Here is a 22,873-nt window from a genome sequence, read left to right as displayed (position 1 = left end):
CTCGGGAATTGCGCAAGGAAATAAGAGGAAGTTGGAGGCCTATTTTGGCTAAGTGTTGGTCAGAGCAGGTAGAGTAGGAGATCGATATTGCAGTGTAGATTAAGTTTCAAGGATTGAAGCAGTCATTGTAATAGATCAATATTCTCATCTGATATAATACAAAAAGAGGAGGGGTTTTTCCTAGTTTGGTTCCCTAGTAAAATCTTGTGTTCATTGTGATTGAATGATTGCATGTGTTTCTATTGCATGTTTTCTCTTCTGTGGATTGAGTAGAAGAAATTTGTGTCTATTGTTTCCAGTCTAAATTTATTAGAAGCTACAAATTTCGAGTTATTTATACAAGGGGGGATTTCTTTTTCACAATGTACAACACAGAGGTAGTTATGCAAAAAATACAACACATACTCAACATTCTACCACTTGTTGTTTTTTTGCACACAATGGGTCACAAGATTTTATGATTAAGAATCAAGGGAAATAATTCCCATTATTTCTCTACACCAAGAGAAATTCTCAATGCTCACTAGTTCTTTTAATGAATGTACAACATTCTTCAATATGTCCACCGTCACCAGAAGCAGCTTCCTTTCTTCAATCATATCTGTCACAAAGTGATACTAAACATCAATATGCTTTTTCATAGAATGATATGTTGGGTTCTTCACCGGGAATATCGCACTCTGCATTAACAAAACCATGTATGTTCCACACTCTTTCTAATCTTGGTCTTCCTTGGTAACACAATCCATAACTAGCAATGCCATGCAAACACCTAAAAACACTCTTTACTACCATCCAATGTTCCTTCCCTAGTTTTAACATATACCTAGTAAATACTCCCACTACATGTGTAATGTCAGGTCTAGTACATACCATTGCATACATATAACTTCAAACACACTAGAATAGGGAACGAAGCACATGTCCTCTTCCTCTTCTTGTGTCATTGTACATTATATTACAAATAAATTAACAACTACATGAATAGATATATTTATTGATTTACATTATTTCATATTAAACCTATGCAATATTTCCTTGACATATTTCTTTTGATTTAGCCAATATCTCCTGTTTTCCCAATCTCTTATAGTTTTCATGCCCAAAATGAAATTTGTAACACCAAGATCTTTCATGTAAAATTTAGAGGACAATTGATTTTTCAGTTGGATGATTCCACTATCACTTCCAATCAACATTATATCATCCAAATATAAGACCAAATAAATAATATGATCACCAACTAATTTGAAATACACATAGTGGTCCACTTTTCTCCTTGTGAAGCCAAGTCCCATTATATAAGTATCAATTTTTTGATACCACATCCTTGGTGATTTTTTTAACCCATATAGGGACTTTTTTTAGCTTACATACCCTCTCTTACTTTCCCTTCGCCACAAATCCTTCTACATGATTCATGTATATTTGTTCTTCCATATCCCCATGTAGAAATGTTGTTTTCACATCCATCTATTTCACTTCAAAATAAAAAGCTACAACAACAGATAAAGGAAATCTAATAGAGCTAACTTGGAAACAAGAGAAAATATCTCACTTAATTCAATTCCCTCTACCCAAGGATAATTTTCTACTAAACAAGATTTTGTTTTTCCACTTTTCCTTATGCATTCATCTTCTTCTTAAATACCAATTTGGTGCCAATGGGATTTCTTCTAGCTCAAAACTCCACTCCTCATTTTGTCTAAGGTGTCATTTCTTCAACCATGGCCTTTTTCTAAAGTTTTCCATTCTTTGAATCCACTACCTCGCTAAGAGTTCTCGGATCATCATAAACAATAAACAAAGAAAGATATGAACAGAAAACGGGAGGAGTATACTTTTCCAGTTTATTGTTTTCCTAATTGATCTCCTCAAGATTTGAGTATGTATTTCTTCTTCTTCTCATTATTTATCTTCTATAGAGTCTAATTCATAATCCTTCAATTCAAACTCTATCTTCTTTGATTCTTTCTCCCTTAGTAGGAATTCCTATTTGACAACATATTTGATTTCTTTAAATACTACATCTTGACCATAAACAACCTTCTTATTTTATGGGTTTCAAAGCTTATAACCTTTCAAACCATTTTTATATCCAAAAAAGATACATTTTTTATCTTTATTATGTAGCTTTCCCTATTCTCCTTTGGAAAGTGTACATAAGTATCACATCCAAATACCCTGAGTTTTTTAAGAGAAGGTTTCTTACCAGGCCATACTTCATGTGGAGTCTTATCATGTGACACTAATGAGGCTGATCTATTTACGAGGTAACACATAGTATCCACTAAATTTTCCTAGAATTATTTTCCTAACCTAGCACCACTGAGCACGCTCCTTGATTTCTCCATTAGTTTCATATTTATCCTTTCTATAACTCCATTTTGTTGATGTGCATATGGAGTAGTATTCTACCTTGCTATACCACATTTCTTACAGAATTCTTCAAATTCATTCTTGAATAATTCTCCACCATTATTAGTCCTAAACACCTTAATTTTATTTTTTGGTATGATTTTCCACAAGAGCCTTAAACTCTTTGAATTTTTCAAAGACTTCACATTTCTTCTTGAGAAAATATATCCCATGTATTGATCAATATGTCATCTATAAATAAGAAATAGTATATAAATTTACCCAATGATGGAATCAACATAATACACATCATTGTCCACCAAATTTAATATTTCATTTTCCCTTGTAGAACAAGAGAAGAATTAACCCCAAGGGTTAACTCAATTGGTCGAGTTCTTGTTGTTAAAAATCCTTGCTAATGGGAGGTCATGGGGTCAATTCTCCTCGACACTCTTGGGGTTAGGCTCTGCTAATGAGTTGATGGGAAGTGATCCCTTTAGGGTGGATTTGCTCGGATAGTTCTCGTGGACGTAGAGAAAAAGAGAAGAATCTTACTTGATTTTTTTTCCCACATAAATGATGTTCACAATTTTCAAAATCCAGAGAGAAATTAGGTATACCTTCTACCATACCATTTCCATGTAGTGATTGAAAACCCTTTTCTATGATATGTCCTAGCCCTTCATGCCACAACATAGTCTTTCTCTAGAGACTATAGGAGTTTTTCTTTCTTTAGCTCCATTGTTATGAATAATGGAACTATTATACCCATCACTAACAATGTTTTCCAATAGATTATATATGGTTCCAATCCTAACTCCCGTCTGAAATACCATTTTCATCAAACCATCCTACAAGTACCTTTTCAAACACTATTTTTACACCTGTGTTTCTCCTATCTCTTACAAAAATCAAATTTCTAAATAATCATAGGATGTGTAGAACACCAAGGAGTATTCTAATCTTTCCACCAATAAGCTTCAACTTTACTTTTCCTCATCCTATGATTATGGCTATCGAGTCATATCTTAGTAACAAGTCACCACCATCATATCTTTCATACTCACAAAAGCACTTCATGTGAAGAGTCATATGAAAGGATGCCACTAAGTGGACCAACCATGCCTCATGAACTACATGTGTAATTAAAGAATCCAAGTACACATCCCCTCCATTTGAGGATATTTTTTATTTTATGGAAGGAGCATCATCAGCTCCCTTCCCTTTCTCTACAATTTTGGATCTATAGTATTTCTTATAATTCCCTTATTTTCCACATATCCAACACACCTTTACATTTCTTTCTAGAGAGTAAGATCTCCCACTTGAGGATTTATTTCTATTTCTATCCTAGAAGTGTCATATTATAGAAAAGGAATATGTGTTCTATCTTTCATTATTTTTCCATCTCATGTACTTTGGTAATAAGGATGGGTCTATATCTTTGAAAGTTAAATTAAGTACATACTACCTATGACAACAACCAAATTATCCTAGTCTGATAAATAAAACAACAAATGGATACATGTATCTTCATCTAAAATATTAATATCAACAAATAATAGTTGACTTAACACAATATTGAAGGTATTTAGATGCTTTGTCACCAAGTCTCCATCCTTCATCCTCAAGTCATATAGTTTTTCAATTTGATCACTAGGGACTTAGACTAATACAAAGTCCCCAACTTGTTCCACAATGCCTAACTATAACTTCTCTTAAAGCATTCAGTAATATTGAATCTAAGAGACACAACTGTATTATAATATTTTTCTTTCGAACCAACTCGGTCCATTTTTTTGTTGACATCCTTGTTGGTGCAATACCCAAATCCACAATGATCTTTGTCCACCAACAAATCTTCCTTTTTGAGCTTCCATATCTCAAAACTCTACCCATTGAATTTCTTGATCTCTATCTTTGAACTACTCACCATTTCCTTTCACCACAAGAAATGATTCCATAGATATCCCATTGTAATAGGGTCTACCACTGGCTCAAGCAAAACCCCTTAGCCACAAAAGTGTCCCAATGAAGAAAAAGTGTTTTGATACTAAATGTAGGTTTTAACCCTATATAGTTAAATGTTGGAAAAAGATTTTTCATAAGATAGAAAAGATGCAATGGAAAACACAGACATTCACACAAAGATCTTACCTTGGACACCAAAATTTACTGTGGAAACCAAAATTGGGAAAGCAGAAAGATTTTTAGTATATATTTTTATTTAGAGTATTACAATACAATACAAGATATATATATATATATATATATATATATATATATATATATATATATATATATATATATATATATATATATATATATATATATATCTTACGGCATCTATAAAACACCAATCCATTTATCTTGGATTAGAATAAATTATAGTTCTTAACTAAAACCACAAAACCATGGGCTGTGTTGAAAATGCAACAAGAAATTCGTAATTTAATTTTGCCTTGATTAAATTAGGAAAAATTTGAATTCTAATTTCAGCACAATACTTGGACGTAGTTAACTGAGGTGACATGGATCTTGTCACTCAGTTAACTTAGTAAATTTGAGTTGGAGACACTTGAATTCAGTTCTACATTATTGATTGCTAATTTGTAGCAACATATTTCAGCTAATTTGAGTTATTGTCAGTGTAACTAGTTCTCACTGTCAGTAGAACTAGTGGAGGTCAAGTTAACGGTGTGTAACCTTTTTCACACTCAGTGATCATCCAGTTAACTGATCAATCAACCCAAAATAATTGTTGCATGCAGAGAATTAGAGTTACCCAGTTGAGATTGGATTTCAAGGGTAGTGTACTATCAATTGTAGAATATTCAAAGTTGTACAGGTGTTGCATGCAGTCAAAGAGGTGCCTAAAGGAATTGTGCAATTATCAATGAGTAATTTCCCTAATTAATAGGGGTTAATTCCTCATCAAACAGTGCAAGGAAATAATGTCTTGGTAGGTTGAGAAATTGACTAAGTATCGGCCATAGTCAGTTAGTGAAGCAGTGAGATAGATTATGCAGGTGCAGTGTGCGCTCAAGCTTGAGAAATCATTGTATTTCTTCTATATTCTTTGATTAATGAAATACAGATAGTAAGAGGCTTTGAGTAGTTTCTTTCCCCTAAATAAATATTTGTGTATGTGTGTTGAATCTTGATGCATGTTAATGATTTGTGTTCTTGATAGTGAATTGTTTTCCACAGATGAATAGAGTAGCTTCTAGTCTTGTGATTTAGAAAATTTTATGAGCAGTTTTATAACCTACACATTAATTTCTACATGGTATCAGAGTAGGAATCATAGCAGAGAAGAGATTTCGAACTTGTTATTGCAGAAGGATTGAACTTGCAAGATCAATTCTTCAGAGCTAGCAGGGTGGCCTTCTATGGACTAAGACTTGAGTATGCCATTAAGGGAAGATCGAATTATGTTGCTTGGAAGGATCGAATGGAGTTGGTATTGGATGATAATGGGCTACTAGAATACATCAAACAGATGTAGCAAAACCCCCAACTCTGATGCCCGAGATCTTACTCAGTAGAAGAAGGATGTGGTTAAAGCGAGGAGGATCATATTGGAGGGAGTTCAGGATCATATTGTCTTGAATCTCCATAGGAAAGAGACTCTCTTCACGATGTGGAAAACACTGGCAGATTTGTTTGAGAACAATAGTGACCACAAGAAGATTACACTCAAGGACAAGCTTTGAAGTATTAAGTTGCAAAAGAATGAAATGATTCCATAGTGCCTGAGCATGTTTACACAGTGCCATGATGAACTTGGAGGGGTTGGTGTTACTGTCCCTGAAGAAGATCTGATATATCTAGCCCTCTTAGACCTTCCAAAGAGCGGGCATAGTTATCAAGATTCAGTAAATGATAGAGAGAAACTACCAAGCTGGGAGAAGTTATGGTATGATCTAGTGCATGAAGAAATAAGGCATAGAAACAAAGATGGGACTTCATCCAAAGGTGAGGATGAAAAGAACTGTGCCTTGGATGGAAATGCAAAGAAAGGGAAAGGGAAGAAATCCCAACCCAAAGTAGAATCTTGTCAAGGGGGCAAGAATAAAGACTTGTCCAAAATCAAGTTCTTTCATGGTCATGAACTAGGACATTATGCCACGAAATTTCCAACAATAAGGCAAGAAAGAATATCGCGGGAGGAGAAGAGGGTAAAGCCTTGGCTTCATAGTTTGAACTTAATTTTACACTTATTATATGCATGGAAATCAAAATGATGGGTAGTGTGTGGTATCTTGATAGCAGTGCCTCATTCCACATGACGGGAAACAAAGAATTTTTCAGTGACTTGGAGGAGAAGGATCTCCATATCCACATTGATATGGGAGATGATGGAAGGTATAACGTGACTGACATTGGTACAATTACTTTTCAGAGGGGGTCTAGCTCCCCTCTCAGGCTCAAGGATGTGGTGTATGTACCAAGTCTGAAGAAGAATCTAGTTTCCATCACGATGTTGCAAGATCGTGGATACGATGTGATATTCAACAAAATGAAGGCTTTCTTGAGATACATCGCCATGGTACACGTGAAGCATATTGGGGTTCGAGTGAAGAACCTCTACGAATTAAATGTGGAAGATTGTGCAGCATTGAGCACAAAAGAAGAGAAGGTGCAGAGTCGAGATGTCGATGAATTATGGCATAGAATACTTGGCCATTTGCATCATGGAACTTTGAAGATCATGCAGTAGATTTCTACAAGCCTCCCTAATGGAGCACTAGAGAAATGAGAGTACATTGGGGAAGTACACAGAATCCACCTTCAATGATCGAGACAGTAGGATGCATGCAATCCTTGAAAGGATCCACTTTGATGTATGTGGACCTTTCTCGATAGCCTCCACTTCCAAGCACATGTATTATGTTATATTTGTAGATGATTTCTCATGGAATTGTTGGATCTAATTCATGCAAAATAAAGACCATAAATTCTCCAAATTTGTTGATTTTAAAGCACTTGTTGAGAAAGAGACTGGTAGGAAAGTGAAGGCTCTCAGGAGCGATAACGGTGGTGAGTATTTGTAAAATGAGTTTAAAAATTTATGTGCAAAAGAAGGCATTCAACGAGAGTTGATAGCACCTCATAACCCACAATAGAATGGGGTGGTTGAGAGGAAGAACAGAAGCATTATGGGAGCAACACAGGTGATGTTGCATGACCAAAGCCTACCTCTACACTTGTGGGCTGAAACATACAACACAACGGTCTATTTGTAGAACAGGAGTCCTCACAGGATTCTTGGAATGAGTACACCAAAGGAAGATTTTTAAGGGAAGAAACTAGATGTGTAACACTTCAAGATCTTTGGATCATCATTTTACTGTCATGTTTCCAAGGAAGCAAGAAAAAAGCAAGATCTGATAATAGAGTTGAGCATATTTGTGGGGTACACAGATACACCTCACAACTACCGGGTGTACTTGCCATCCCTTGGGATGACAATGGTCAGATAGGATGTGAATTTTGATGAGGAGAATGAAATGAGGTGTTCTCTTGAGAGGGAGCTTCAGTTATAGTTTGATCAAGAGATTTGGGCTGCAAAGGAAGAACCTCAGGAAGTTTTGGAGCAGCCACAAGTAGATGGGGAGAGAGTGGAGATATCCACTCAAGCAGAGACATGTAGAGAAGGAAGGAAGTGGACTAGGGAAGCTGACAAATTATTATAGGATGATAGAGAGAATGTGGGAGCACCCACATCACATTGCAGGAAGAGGAGGTCATCGGATCGGTACACTGGGTACATGGCTCTGATGAGTGAGCTAGTTGAGACAAAACCATCCCCACTCGAGGAAACAATGAAGTAACCAGTATGGGTTGATTCTATGATAGAGGAATATGATTCCATTGTCATAAACGATGTTTGGGAAGTCGTCCCAAGACTAGCAGACAAACCAACGGTTTATTTGAGATGGCTTTACAAGGTAAAGCATCCAACAAATGGAAGCATAGAGAAACACAAGGCCATATTTGTGGCCAAGGGGTTCTCTTAGGTGGAGGGAATTGCCTAAGAGGAGAGCTTTGCTCTAGTAGCAAGGTACTCATCCATCAGGTCAATTCTAGCACTGTCAATGTAGATAGGGTGGAAGATCCACCAGATGGATGTGAAGACAACATTCCTCAGTGGATTTATTGAGGAGGAGATGTATATTGATCAATCGGAGGGGTTTGAGACTTTCGAAAAAGAGTCACATGTGTTCAAACTCGAGCAAGCGACGTATGGACTCAAGCAAGCACCCCATGCTTGGTATACTAGGATCGATAGATATCTCACTGGTTGGGCTTCACCAAAAGTGAAGCAGATGCAAACCTTTATCACATTGTGTTAGAAGGTAAATTATTGATTATTGTGTTATATGTCAATGACTTGATCCTTACTGGTGTTGAGCGGCTAATCAGATCTTGCAAGGGGGACCTTGCAAGAGAGTTCGAGATGAAGGACATGGGACTCATGCATTATTTCCTTGGTTTCAAAGTATGGAAAGGAGATGGGGAACTGTTTGTCTCTCAAGGCAAGTATGGAAACAAGATACTGAGGAAATTTCGCATGGAGAGTAGAAAACCCATGGACACTCCTCTAGCAGGTAACTAGAGGAAAGAAGATGCCACTTCAGGTGAGGAAGTTGAGGTTACCATTTATAGGCATCTTGTGGGTTCACTTATGCATTTGGTGAACACACAACCAGACATGTGTTATGCAGTTAACCAGCTTAGTCAAGCAATGGTTAATCCAACCAAATTGCATTGGAAGGGAATAAAGCATGTGTTGAGATACCTCAGAGGCACTACTCAGTTTGGTCTTTGGTACAAACGAACAGAGGGAGTGAAGTTGCAAGTCTTCACAGACGCAGATTGGGCAGGGAGTCCATCAGATAGGAAGATCACTTCAGGAGGAATTTTTAGTGTTGGGCCAACAACAGTTTCTTGGTACAGTAGGAAGCAGAGATCTGTGGCACTTAGATCACTAGAACTAGAGTACATGGCTGCAAATCAAGTAGCATGTGAGGTTATCTGGATGAGAAAGATTCTTGTTGGGTTATTTGGTCAGAAGATGGATCCTACAGTGATTTATTTTGACAATCAAAGTTGTATCAAAATATCTAAGATCTAGTATTTCATGATCGATCTAAGCATATCGACATTCGGTATCACCATCTACGAGATTGTGTGCAAAGGCGGATTATGTTGGTGCGGTACATTCCGCTAGAGGAACATGATGCATATATTTTGACAAAGGCCTTGTCAAGAGGAAAATTCGAGTTCCATAGAAGAAGGATTGAGGTATATGATAATCCCTTTCTTTCTAAGAGGGAATGTTGAAAATGCAACAAGAAATTCCTAATTTAATTTTGCCTTGATTAAATTAGGAGAAATATCAATTTCAATTTCAGTAGAATACCTAGAGGTAGTTAACTGAGGTGACATGGGCCTTGTCACTCAGTTAACTAAGTAAATTCGAGTTGGAGACACTTGAGTTCATTTCTACGTGATTGATGGATAATTTGTAGCAATCTATTTCAATTAATTTGAGTTATAGCAATGTAACTAGTTCTCACTGTCAGTAGAACTAGTGGAGGTCAAGTTAAGGGTGTGTAACTTTTCTCACATTGAGTGATCATCTAGTTAACTAGTCAACTAACCCAAAATAATTGTTGCATGCAGATAATTAGACTTACCCAGTTGAGATTGGAGTTCAAGGGCAGTGTACTATCAGTTGTAGAATTTTCCAAGTTGTACAGGTGGTGCATGTAGTCAAAGAAGGGCCTAAAGGAATTGTGTAATTCTCAATGAGTAATTTACCTAATTAATAGGGGTTAATTCCTCATCAAACAAAACAAGGAAACAGGAGCTTGGTAGGCTGAGAAATTGGCTAAGTATTGGCCAAAGGCAATCAATGATGTAGTGAGATAGATTATACAGGTGCAGGGTGTGCTCAGGCTTGAGAAAGCATTGTATTTCTTCTCTATTCTTTGATTAAAACAATATAGATAGTAAGTTTTTTTGAGTAGATTCTTTCCCCTAGATAAATCTCTCTGTATGTGTGTTGAATCTTGATGCATGTTAATGATTTGTGTTCTCAATCATGAATTGCTTTCCGCAGATGAGTATAGTAGCTTCTAGTATTTTGATTTAGAAAATTTAATGAGTAGTTTTAGAATCTACACATTAATTTCTACATGCTAAAGCACCATGCACCAAAAACTGCTAAAAGTAAAAACCATGTGTTGAAAACCTCCAAAAACGAATGCAAAAAGCTACCCAATTTTTTTTTGGGCTAGGGAGTAGGAGGGGCTTTTCCTTACACAATGTACAATGCATGGAGGTAGTCATTCAAAGAATATAACACATACCCAACATGAAGTTTTCAAGGAATGATTCATAGATCATAAGATTCCTCACCCAATACAACTTCAAATGGCACCCTATGCATCTTAGGGCTACACTTGACACAATGAACAACTTTGGTATAAACAATGTATGTATTTGAGTATATAATCCACCTTCAAATGAATAGTGTTATCTAAAATCCATGCATCTCTAGTAGTATTTCATCCTAGCTTTCATAAAACATATGAACAGATCGTATATTCATTTTTTTGGAAAGTCATAATGAATAGCATCTACACTTATGTGGTCGAATGTGACCTTTACCAACGACATAAGGGAGAAACATTGAAAACTCCAAATAGACTACAATCATTACCTATTCTTCCCATTGTCTAGATTGACATTTCTATGGACTTTACCCAAGTTTTCCAAAAAATGGTTGACCGCCTTATTAAATATGTTCATTTTTTCCCTACAACATCCCTATAGGGATTCCATGGTCACTTGAATATTCATGGATAATATTTTTGAACTCCATGGTATATTACAATCTTTGTAATAGGCCATGATCCCACTTTCACTTGTAATATATGGCAAGAACCATTTAGGCTCTAGGGAATTCAATTGTGTATTAGCAATTTCTATCATACCCAAATTGATGGTTAAACTAAATTGGTTAAGAATTGTTTGGAATCCTAGTTATATTTCTTTACTTCAAAATAGTAGTCTCAATGGATTCAATGGTCGCCCCTAGTAGATTAGTGGTACAATAAAACTTATCATGGTGCCACTCACATGACCCCCTTTGAGGATTTATATACCAAAATCCACATTAGTGCTATCCTATTTACCAAGAGTCTCCAAGGTACAAAAGGTCAACGAAACCATCATCTATTAGACCAACATTCTTTGTACTCTCAAATATAGTGACTAATCATGGCTCAAAATTAGATGAAGCAACAAGTTGATCGACATCATTTTGAACAACCTTTTAAATAATGGGATTAGATGTTCCTTCCTCGACAACCTTATAAGAAGACCCCCCTCAAAGAAAACCACCACTTGAAGCTTGATCTAAATTTTTCTGGCCCTTATAAGGTCATAAGAAATATTGGATAGTGGCTTACAAATTAGAACTCTAATCCACTCTAAAATCAATCCAATCTTTCATGTTTCCTACTTAAAGAGAGTGGTTTAATTTAATTACCAAAATCAAATTTTCCTTCTCAAATTCAATGAAGAAAGTTCCAATTGGTTGTAGTCTGAGGTCTTCCTTGACAAATGAGAGCATCATCTCCACTAGGGCACTATTCAAGAGGTCTCAATACAATGGAAGGATACACAACCTAGGGATGTCACATGGGAACCAAAAAATATCCTTTAACAATTTCCTCATATGCGACCTTGAGGATAATGTTGTTTTTTAAGGGGGAGGACATGTGAAAGTGCTAACCTCCCTTGTTAACCCTACGTGGATAGATTTGTTTCTATGTATGGATGTCATATCTAGTAAATAAAGTTCATCTAGTAGTGCAAAAGAAATAAATGTAAGAAGCCTTATTAAAAGCTTTCACCTTGTAGGAAACACTCCCATGAATAAACATGAATTAGATCATATTATTCACAAAATATACATATAAATACATTTTGTGTGACCCTTGGTTTCATCTTCCAAGAAGTCTCTTGGACTTCTCATTATCATTGGCTTTCACTTGAGGCTTTTCGCCTTCCTCTCAAGTGAATAAGCCAATTTTTCATAACATAAGGGAGTATGTTTCCAACATTCTCAACCTCAATCCAAAGGGGTGTATATGAGTCGAAGAAGAGAGCTGAAATACAAAGGTGTATAGTAGCCAATGGTTAGATGTGCTCTCTGAAATGGTGGTTTAAGGAAGACCACAAACTAAATGAAATAGGAAAATTCAAAGTCTTCTACCATTGGTGGTTTAAGGCTAGCCACCAACTTTGGATCTTGGCTCGACGTAATTCCTGGAACAATTCTAAATCTAGATAGAAGTTGAAATCTTTTGTGAAATGGAAGCACTCCCTGATGATGGTTTAAAGATGACCACAAACTGATGAGATGGGTAATAGAAGTCAAAGTCTTATGTTGGTGGTGGTTTAAAGTTTCCCACCAACCAAATCATGCTCATGGAATATGAATCTATCTCTAACAACAACTTTGACTCTAGCTATGGTTGAGTTTGCCTACATGCTCTGGTTTAGGCTATGGCTCAGACTCACTTGATATAACGTTAAATCTAGTAACTAACTACCAATTTCCCCTTCTCAAATACAAGGTGAGAAGATGAAGATATATTCATTGTTAGATGTGTCAATACTCGAGAATGTACTATATGGTATGGCCAATATATCTTCTTCGTTATTGAAAACCATTGCCATGAAGAGATCTATCCAAGGTGATAATTTTCTCTTACATGAGTCTTGTGTCCAGAACATATGTCTGAATGATGAGTATTTTTTTGCAATGCTCACAAGGGTGAATATCAAAACACTTATCTTTAACATGGCCAACCCGATCACAATGTTGGCATCTGCGAATCTGTAGTGGATGTAGAGCAACTGGTGAATTGTTCTGAAGAAACCCAACACTCCGAAATTATATTTGGTTTGGAGTAGTTTGGAATGTGAAATGTCACATCCTTTTCATATCCAAGGCCAATTCTATGCTTGTTATTGATGACTTATTCCCAAGTTCTGATGATAGGCTTGGGAAGTGCAAGTGGAACCTCTATATTTTCATGTAAATTTGCTCCTAAAATGATATCATTATTCTAGTCATGTTTTGACTGCGGATAAGAGTCTTTCTCAAATTCAAAAAGAGAATTGTTCTAAACAAGAACCAATTCAAAATGTTGACTCTTCTATTGTAGCTCATCTCACTGGAGTTGAGATTTGAGTTAAAGAAACTCAATTTTGTCTTGTACATATTGTAAACAAATTTGAATGTCAGTGAGAATAGTTTTTCTACTTTTTCATTGTATCATGAACATTAGAAAGTATAAGTGTATTTAGTAACTCTAATACTTCGCTAATTTGAGTCATTTTATCAACAAAAACAAGCTCAACAAATAAAAGTGTGTCAACCAAAAATCTACCCATTTACAATTTTATTTAACTCCGAATCTACACCAATTTTTTACTTATTGGAAAAAACCATAAGACATTAGAATAAAGAGATGAAATACTTTTATACACCTGCTCCATGGGCAAATTCAACATAACACATAACAGAACATTAAGGAGGAAAATGATAGCCTTAAGGAGTATTGAATACTAGTGCCGCAAATGCACCCACATTCATGCTATCATGGTCACACTTTCTCGAAACAAACTAACATCATCTTTGTATAAGAATAAGAGTCCACAAATTTGTGGAGATCATACAAATGCCAGAAAGGAAATGCCAACAATAATAACATAATTTTTAATTTTTCTTGTATCTTCTGAATTCAAATAATTGAAACACTGTTTCGTTTTTTTGAAACCACCATAACGGGAGGATTTGGCAGATCCATACTTTGAAGGAAAATGACTAGCTCCATTGCAGGCAAAGTTACGACAGGTAAAGTTTTTGACACAAGAGATCATTTGGGGAGATCGACACTTCAAGGAAACCGCCCATCTTTACTGCACTTCAAGTTATCACATGCAGGCAAAGTCATCACATCGAAAGTTGTTGCTGCTTGGGCAACCTCTGAATATTGAAGAAGTGCAAGTGGCACCTCTACAGGCAGTGGAAGTCAGAATCAGAGTGCATTATACGCCTTGTGTTGCATGGACCTTGTATTTTGGGAAGCAAAAGGTCAAGCTCCACCCTTTCTGGACGTGAAGCAGCTGGAGTTGTTAGGGACTGGATCCTGAGATAATAGGGACTCTGCCCACGTTTTTCTGCCGGTCATAGAATTTCAGCGATCGTCTGCAGTGCGCAGTCTGCCGATATGCATCTAAGGAGAACGAGTGAGTATACAAGTGTTTCTGACAAAGGGACAGGTTTGGTCGGACTCGCACACAGATGGGCGGAACGCATCCAAATCGCATCTGAGTCAGAAAACAGATAAGTATTCACTGACAACCATAAAGATGTCCGACACCACATATACATGGAACTTGGAAGTAAAATAAATTCTCAGCCCTGACAAGTTCACGATGGCAGAGGCAGAAAACAGATAAGTATTCACTGACAACCATAAAGAGGTCCGACACCACATATAAGTGGAACTTGGAAGTAAAATAAATTCTCAGCCCTGACAAGTTTCGATAGCATCCTGAGTCATGTGAATAGACAGGAATTAGATAAATCCAGATGCATATTATTTACAAAGTGGAACTTGGAAGTAAAATAAATTCTCAGCCCTGACAAGTTTCGATAGCATCCTGAGTCATGTGAATAGACAGGAATTAGATAAATCCAGATGCATATTATTTACAAAATATACCTATAATGCATATTATTTACAAAATATACATATAAATATATTTTTGGTTTTCATCTTCCAAAAAGAATTTTTGAACTTTTCATACCAACACTACATATGAGTAGAAGTAGAATGAATTGAACTTTTCATGCCAACACGAGTAGAAGTAGAATGAATTGAACTTTTCATGCCAACACGAGTAGAAGTAGAATAAATTGAACTTCTCACACCAACATTGCATATGAGTAGAAGTAGAATAAATTCTCAGCACCGAAAAGTTTAGGATGGTAGAGGCATTTTGAGTAAAACTAACTCTCATACCATGAAGGCATATTATTTACAGAATATGCATATAATACATTTTGTGTGATTCTTGTTTTCATCTTCCAAGAGATCTTTTGGACTTCTCATGCTTATTGGCCATTGCTTAAGGCTTTTTTCTTTCCTCTCAAGTGAATAAGCTAAGTTTGCATAACCCAAGATGATTATGTTTCCAATGCACCAACTATGAAGTTCCTCCTCTAAATGTTCACTACCGGTAGAGAGTACTATATGAGAAATGTATAAGCAATATAATGAGATCTCTTGTGAAGTTATTTGTAATGAGAGCTCTACTCAATTGAAGGTTACTCCCTCAAAGAGCCAAGTGAACATTGCTTCCAAAAATAAAGATATAACCTTTTGGCGTTATTTTAGATTTTTATTTTGTTTTTGTGATTGCAATCTTTTATATGATAAATTTAGGAAAAATCCATTAATTTAACTTTGTATATTTCAATTTTCTAATAAAGAACACCACAAAGCATAAGGCATAAATGGCTTCTTGGAACACTTTTATTGGGACCATTTGGATATAATTAAAAGAGACCCAATGTGCATGCTTTAAGGATTGCTATGAAAACATTGATTGGGAGGAGGAAACAAATTCTCCTTTTTTATCCTTATCCCAAGGAAATAAACCCCATGTTTGGGAGGAGGAATCAAATTCTCCTTTCTTATCCTTATCCCAAGGAAAAAAACCCCATGTGTTTCAACTTTCGCCAATCGCTTAATACAATGTCTCTTACAAAGTTCTCGTGAATATTTTCAATACAAGAATGTGTATGTCTTTACCCCTATTAATCTTATTAGAGTATGGTGGCTTTGTCAAGGGTAAGCACATCATGCATAACATTCTTCTCATTTAACTCTAGTTACAATACTGCTCAAGGGGAAAAATCATGATAATATAATTTGAAATGGAAAATTTCTTTATTGGGTTCCAACATGTCTTTATTTACATTATCCTCCAAAATCTTTGGCTTGGTTAGAATTTGATTAATTTGATCCAAGCGGACATTGGGATCCTTCACATCATTCCCTTTGGAAATGGTTCACTATAACAAATTTTTAAAGCCTCGTGGGGAATTCAAAAGGTTGTATTCTCTCTGATATCCCCTACATCTTCATGCTAGAGGTATTGGGTTAATATATAGGAAGAATAGTTCCAAAAATTCCTCCCAAGGGTTAGCATAACATGGGGAGTAACAAAAATCATCCACACCTAGTTAGAAATGGCATGCTTTGAATCAGGGTTGTGTTTGTTTATATAGCCAAGAGGTTCAAACAAATCATGCATGACTTCTTAGATGTCTCCTATTGTTATCGATAAAGATAAATGTAAAGTCTATCTATAAGCACCCAAACAAGGATTCTCACCTAGATACATTATTTTCTAGAATTCTCTCTAGGCCCCAAATGGAAATGTATCAAATTCCTAGGAATTTTGATTGCACTCTAATCAACTCTTCAAATTTTTTATTGGAAATTAAGTGTGACAAGGATTAAAGAAAAAACAAAATCATGTAGTTGGTGCACGCTAAGCCCACCTAGAAAGTTAGTCTTATTCATGTCCATGGGAGTTTGGGATCATATTGTCTTGAATCTCCACGGCAAAGAGACTTAGTTCACAATGTGGAAAACACTTACAAAGTTGTTTTAGAACAATAGCAACCACAAGAAGTTGGCACTCAAGTACAAGCTTCGAAGTATTAAGATAAAAAAGAATGAAACAATTCCGTAGTACTTGAACAGGTTTACACAGTGTCATGATGAACTTGGCGGGGTCGGTGTTATTGTCCCTGAAGAAGATCTGGTAGCTCTAGCCCTCTTGGGCCTTCCCAAGAGCTAGCGTAGTTGTCAATATTTGGTAAATAATAGAGAGAAACTACCAAGATGGGAGTGGTTTTGGTTCGATCTAGTGCAGGAAGAAATAAGGCGGAGCAACAGAGATGGGACTTCATCCAAAGGTGAGGATGAAAAGAATTGTGCCTTGGTTGGAAACGAAAAGAAAGGGAAAAGGAAGAAATCCCAATCCAAATAAGAATCTTGTTAAGGGGGGCAAGAAGAAAGACTTGTCCAAAATCAAGTGCTTTCACTATCATGAACTAGGACACTATGCCACGAAATGTCCACACAAAAAGGAAAGCAAGAAAACCATAGGAGGAGTAGCAGGTGAAGTCTTGGCTTCACAGTTCAAACCTTATTTTACCCTCATTGCATGCATGGCAACCACGGTGATGGGTAGTGTGTGGTATCTCCACAGTGGTGCCTCATTCCACATGATGGGAAACAAAGAAATTTTTAGTGACTTGGAGGAGAAGGATATCCAGATGCACATCAAGATGGGAGATGATGGAAGGTATAACGCGACCAAAACTAGTACAGTTACTTTTCAGAGGGAGTCTGACTCCCCTCTCAGGCTCAAGGATTTGATGTATGTACCAGGTCTGAAGAAGAATCTAGTTTCCATCGCGATGTTGGAAGACCGTGGTTGCAATGTGATATTCAGGAAAAGGAAGGATTTCTTGAGACACATCACCATGGGATAAGTGAAGCAGATCGGGGTTCGAGTGAAGAACCTCTACAAATTAGATGTGGAAGACTATGCAACATTGAGCACAAAAGCAGAGAAGGTGTAGAGCCAAGATGTCGGTAAATTATGGCATAGAATACTTGGCCATTTGCATCATGGCGCTTTGAAGATCATGTAGCAGATTTCTACAAGCCTCCCCAATGGAGCAATATGTCGATAAATTATGGCATAGAAGACTTGGCCATTTGCATCATGGCGCTTTGAAGATCATGTAGCAGATTTCTACAGGCCTCCCCAATGGAGCACTAGAGCAACGAGATACATGCAAAGGGTGTACATTGGGGAAGTACACAAAATCCACCTTTAATGATCAGGACAACATGGCACATGCAATCCTTGAAAGGATCCACTCTGATGTCTGTGGACCTTTCTCAACAACCTCCACTGCCAAGCACAGATATTATGTTATATTTGTAGATGATTTCTCACGAAAGTGTTGAGTATACTTCATGCAAAAGAAAGACCAGACATTCTCCAAATTTGTTGAGTTTAAAGCACTTGTTGAGAAAGAGACTGGTAGGAAAGTGAAGGCTCTCATGAGCAATAACGATGGTGAGTACATGTTGAATGAGTTTAAAAATTTATGTGCAAAGGAAGGCATTTGACGGGAGTTGACAGCACCTCATAACCCACAATAGAATGGGGTGGTTGAGAAGAAGAAAAGAAGTATTATGGGAGCATCACGGGTGATGTTGCATGACCAAAGCCTACCTCTACACTTATGGGATGAAACATGCAACACAGTGGTCTATTTGTAGAACATTAGTCCTCACAGGATTCTTGGAATGACTACACCAGAGGAAGCTTTTTCAGAGAAGAAACCAGATGCGTCGCATTTCAAGATCTTTGGATCATCAGTTTACTATCATGTTTCCAAGGAAGCAAGAAAAAAACAAGAGCCAATGACAGAATTGGGAATATTTTTGGGGTACACAGATACACCTCACAACTATCTAGTGTATTTTCCATCCCTCGGGATGACAATGGTCAAATGGGATGTGAATTTTGACGAGGAGAAGGTAATGAGGTGTTCTCTTGAGAGGGAACTTCAGTTGTAGCCTGATAAGGAGCTTTTGGCTCCAAAGGAAGAACCTCAGGAAGTTGTGGAGTAGCCACAAGTAGAGGAGGAGAGAGTGGATACATCCACTCAAGCAGAGACATCCAAAGAAGGAAGGAAGTGGACCAAGGAATCTTACGGATTATTGCAGGATGCTAGAGAGAATGTGGGAGCACCCACATCACAACACATGCAGAGGAGGTCACTGGATCGATACACTGGGTACATGGCTCTCATGAGTGAGCTAGTTGAGATAGAACCATCCTCATTCAAGGAATTAGTGCAGAAACCAGTATGGGTTGATGCCATGGTAGAGGAATATGATTCCATAGTCAGAAACAGTGTTTGGGAAGTGGACCCATGTCCAACAGACAAATCAGTGGTTGGTTTGAGATGGCTTGACAAGGAAAAGCATGCAACAGATGGAAGCATATAGAAACACAAGGCCAGATTTGTGACCAAGGGGTTATCTCAGGTGGAGGGAATTGACTATGAGGAGACCTTTTCTCCAGTAGCAAGGTACTCATCCTTCAAGTCAATTCTAGCATTGCCATTGTTGATGGGTTGGAAGATCCACCAAATGGATGTGAAGACAACATTCCTCAATGGAGTTATTGAGGAGGAGGTGTATATTGAGCAATTGGAGGGGTTTGAGACTTTCGACAGAGAGTCGTATGTATGCAAACTCAAGCGAGCATTATATGGACTCAAACAATCACCTCGTGCTTGGTATATTAAGATCGATAGTTATCTCACCAGTTTGGGCTTCACCAAATGTGAAGCAGATGAAAACCTTTATCACATTGTGGTAGAAGGTAAATTATTGATTATTGTGTTATATGTCGATGACTTGATCCTTAATGGTGATGAGAATCTAATCAGATCTTGCAAGGAGGGCCTTGCAAGAGAGTTCGAGATGAAGGACATGGGACTCATGCATTATTTCCTTGGTTTGGAAGTATGACAAGGACATGGGGAATCATTTGCCTCTCAAGGCAAGTATGCCAATGAGATATTGAGGAAGTGTTGCATGGAGAGTAGCAAACTCATGGACACTCCTCTATTAGGTAACTGGAGGAAAGAGGATGAAACTTCAGGTGAGGAAGTGGAGGCTACCATTTATAGGCAACTTTTGGGTTCACTTATGTATTTGGTGAACACACAACCAGAAATGTGTTATGCAGTTAACCATATTATTCAAGCAATGGTTAAGCCAACCAAACTGTATTGGAAGGCAGCAAAGCATGTGTTGAGATACCTTAGAGGCACTACTCAGTTTGGTCTTTGGTACAGATGGATAGAGGGAGTGAAGCTGCAAGTCCTCGCAGGTGTATTAGATAGGAAGAGCACTTCAAGAGGAATTTTCAATGTTGGGTCAATAGCAGTTTCTTGGTACAACAGGAAGCAAAGATCTGTGGCACTCAGCTCAGCAGAAGTAGAGTACATGGTTGCAAGTCAAGAAACATGTGAGGCTATCTAGATGAGAAAGATTCGTGTTGGGTTATTTGGTCAGAAGATGGATCCTACAGTGATTTACTGTGACAATTAGAGTTGTATCAAACTCTTTAAGAATCTAGTATTTCATGATTGATCCAATCATATCGACATTCAGTATCACCATCTACAAGATTGTGTGCAGAGGCGGATTATGTTGTTGTAGTACATTCTGACAGAGGAACAGGATGCAGATATTTTGACAAAGGCCTTGTCAAGAGGTAAATTTGATTTCCATAGAAGAAGGATTGGGGTATCTGATAATCCCTTTCTTGCTGAGAGGGGGTGTTGAAAATGCAGCAAGAAATTCCTAATATAATTTTTCCTTGATTAAATTAGGACAAATTCGAATTTCAATTTCAGCAGAATACTTGCAAGTAGTTAACTAAGGTGACATGGATCTTGTCACTCAGTTAACTTAGTAAATTCGAGTTGGAGACACTCGAGTTTAGTTCTACATGATTGATTGCTAACTTGTAGCAATTTGTTTCAGTTAATTTGAGTAATTTTCAGTGTAACTAGTTCTCACTATCAGTGGAACTAGTGGAGGTCAAGTTAAGGGTTTGTAACTTTTTTCACACTGAGTGATCATCCAGTTAATTGATCAAGCATCCCAAAACAATTATTGCATGCGGAGAATTAGAGTTACCCAGTTGAGATTGGATTTCAAGGGCAGTGTACTATCAGTTGTAGAATTTTCCAAGTTGTATAGGTGGTGCATGCAGTCAAAGAAGGGCCTAAAGGAATTGCACAATTCTCAATGAGTAATTTCCATAATTAATAGGGGTTAATTCCTCATCAAACAATGCAAGGAAATATGAGCTTAGTAGGTTGATAAATTGGCTAAGTATTGGCCATAGTCAGTCAATGAAGCAGTGAGATAGATTATATAGGTGCAAGGTGTGCTCAGGATTGAGCAAGCATTGTATTTCTTCTATATTCTTTGATTAAAGAAATATAGAGAGTAAGGGGTTTTGAGCAGTGGATTTACCCTAGATAAATATTTGTGTATGTGTATTGAATCTTGATGCATGTTAATGGTTTATGTTCTCAGTCGTGAATTTATTTCCGCAAATGAGTAGAGTATCTTCTCATCTTGTGATTTAGGAAATTTCATGAGTAGTTTTAAAATCTACACATTAATTTCTATAGGCTAAACCACCATGCACCAAAAGCAGCTAAAAGTAAAAACCATGTGTTTAAAACCTCCAATAATGAATGCAAAAAGTTGCCCAATTTTTTTGGGGGGTAGGGAGTAGGCGGGGGCTTTTCCTTATGAAATGTACAATGCATGGAGGTAGTCATTCAAATAATATAACACATACCCAACATGAAGTTTGCAAGGGATGATTCATAGATCACACAATTCCTCACCCAATCCAACTTCAAATGGCACCCTATGCATCTTAGGGCTACACTTGACACAATAAACAACTTTGGTATAAACAATGTATGTATTTGAGTAGATAATCCACCTTCAAATCAATAGTGTTATCTAAAATCCATGCATCTACAATAGTACGTTATTCTGGATTTCATAAAACATTTGAATAGTTCAGACATTCATTTTTGGGAAAGTCATAACGAATGGAATATACACTTATGTGGTCGAATGTGACCTTTACCAATGACATAAGGGAGAAACATTGAGAATTCCAAGCAGACTACAACCGTTACCTATTCTTCCCATTGTCTAGATTGACATTTCTATGGACGTTACCCAAGTTTTCCAAAATTTATCATCATGGTTGTGGTTGACCACCTTATTAAATATGTTCATTTTTTCCCTACAACATCCCTATAAGCATTCCATGGTCACTCGAATATTCATGGATAATATCTTTGAACTCCATGGTATGTTACAATAATAGGCCATGATCCCACTTTCACTTGTAATATATGGCAAGAACCATTTAGGCTCTACGGAATTCAATTGCATATTAGCAATTCCTATCATACCCAAATTGATGGTTAAACTAAATTTGTTAAAAATTGTTTGGAATCCTAGTTATATTGCTTTACTTCAAAACAATAGTATCAATGGATTGAATGGTCGCCCTAGTAGATTAGTGGTGCAATACAACTTATCATGATGCAACTCACATGACCCCCTTTGTGGATGTATATACCAAAATCCACATTAGTGTTATCCTATTTACAAGAGTCTCCAAGGTATACAAGTTCAACGAAACCATCGTCTATTAAACCAACATTATTTTCACTCTCAAATATAGTGACTAGTCATGGCTCAAA

This window comes from Pinus tabuliformis, chromosome 3_2 (genome assembly GCF_031772625.1).
Source record: "Pinus tabuliformis cultivar Carrire ecotype Pingquan chromosome 3_2, CPIR1, whole genome shotgun sequence".
In the NCBI taxonomy this organism is placed as follows: domain Eukaryota; kingdom Viridiplantae; phylum Streptophyta; class Pinopsida; order Pinales; family Pinaceae; genus Pinus; species Pinus tabuliformis.
The sequence above is the reverse complement of the archived record's forward strand: the minus strand, read 5'-3'. Positions refer to the sequence as shown.